Source organism: Suncus etruscus, chromosome 16 (assembly GCF_024139225.1).
Source record: "Suncus etruscus isolate mSunEtr1 chromosome 16, mSunEtr1.pri.cur, whole genome shotgun sequence".
Lineage (NCBI taxonomy): Eukaryota > Metazoa > Chordata > Mammalia > Eulipotyphla > Soricidae > Suncus > Suncus etruscus.
In genome coordinates this window covers 7193661-7195484 of record NC_064863.1, presented here as the reverse complement: position 1 = coordinate 7195484, position 1824 = coordinate 7193661, and the positions used below count along the sequence as shown (strand labels likewise).

Genomic DNA, 1824 nt, shown 5'->3' with positions numbered 1-1824 from the left:
AAAAAATGGGTACAAAAAGGTGTATGATAGCATTCATGCTATTTTAGAATTGAGGCCATGCCTTAAGACCCACAATATCTGGCTATATGTTTTAGAACACTTCCTCTACAAGAAGTTGGCTACAATATTAGAAGTATGACAACATTCAGACAGCCATTCTGTGAGGAAGAAGCTTGACATGTGGAAAGCGGAGAGACTGGGTTAACTTTCACATGTCTTTCCAAATGCGACACACTCAAATGTCGCAGCTACTTTCTGTTTGCAATCCCATAAGAGAATTCAACAAAGAGGAGATTGTTAGTCCAGTTGTCCACAGTACCATGGGACTTACTGTTGTTTGAACCACTAAGTGTTAGAGTGATTAATTACGCAGAAGCAGATAACGGGGACACTTAGAAAAATAGTACCTAACATCAAGAAGATTGCAGTGTTATTTGATACAGATAAAAATATATAAAAATAATGAAGTTAGATATGAATGAGGAAATTTTATAAATTAAAAACAGATGAGGGATAAGTTAATTTTCAGTAAGTTAAGTGGCATTAGCTAGATTGGATTCCAGACCGAGAAAAAAAGCAGTCAAAAAATAGAAAAGAGGAGTGCTCACTTCGGCAGCACATATACTAAAATTGGAACAATACAGAGAAGATTAGCATGGCCCCTGAGCAAGGATGACACGCAAATTCATGAAGCATTCCATATGTTTTGGTGATGGGAATGCCCCTGATTCATTGTCACTATATACCTTAAATATTACTGTGAAAGATTTGTAATTCACTTTGGTCACAATAAAAATTATGAAAAAAAAAAAAAGAAAAGAGGAAGTAAAAAACAAAGCCTTCTTACCTTCAAAGCAAGCACAATGTTCGAGATATTTGTCAATTGATTTCTGCTGGAGCTAAAAATATATAATAAATCTAAGTAGTGGGTCTATCCAAGCCCAAACTTATTCATGAGCTACATTTATTTTAAAAAATCAAAGTTTTCTGTGCCAGAAATAGCAATAACCTTATCTTCCCATTCTTCATAGTATAGACACCTGGGAAATATGTCCTCACTCTTGGGTCCTACTAGCTACATTTGGATTTAGCACAATCCTTTAGTAACTAACTACAAAGAAACCCAACGGAGCAAAAAGTTCAAAGCTACTTCCTGTTAATTATCTCATGAAGTTTCAAGGGTCCCAACTGTTTGATTCATTTTCATGCGCAGTATCCCCAATTAGGCCAACTCTGACTGAGTTTCTGGAGCCACAACTTGGTAATCAGTGAAGAGATGTGCTGAGTTGACAGAAGGTCAAGGTATATTTTCTTTAGATGTATTCCCATGACAACACATCAAAATCACCTACCAAGACTGGAAATTATTTTTTTATATGGTTTAATTCCTGACATTGCATATGTTCCCTCAAACCTCACCAGCAGCGATCCCTAAGTGCAAAGTTAGAAAGGAGCCCTGTGCATTGCTAAAGGAGCCCACCCTCAAAATCACAAAATTTTATTTGTTTAAAGGGAATCAGTGAAGCAAGAGTGATGGTATAGTAGGTAATGCACTGGCATTGCAAGTAGATCCTTGGCATCATATATAGTCCTGTCAGGAATGATCCCTGAGCATAGAGGCAGGATTAAACCACCAGTGTAATCCAAAAACCAAAAATAAAAAGGATAGACCAACACACATACACACAGAAAAAAGCACATCTATACATTTTATAATCTAAAGAAAACATAAGTAGTTCTTTTTCTTTGTTGCCCCAGCCTTCTATAGTTTGAAATAAACTGTCTGAAATAGACTGTCATTGATGACTGCCTACCCATCCTTTC

At 36.4% G+C, this 1824-nt stretch overlaps 1 non-coding gene across 1 annotated transcript; it reads left to right on the top strand.

Moving 5' to 3' along the window:
- Window positions 1-600: 600 nt before the first annotated feature.
- LOC126032950 (U6 spliceosomal RNA) lies at window positions 601-707 on the top strand. The gene has a single exon (XR_007504109.1). It is a non-coding gene; the product is annotated as a U6 spliceosomal RNA (small nuclear RNA).
- Window positions 708-1824: the final 1117 nt, after the last annotated feature.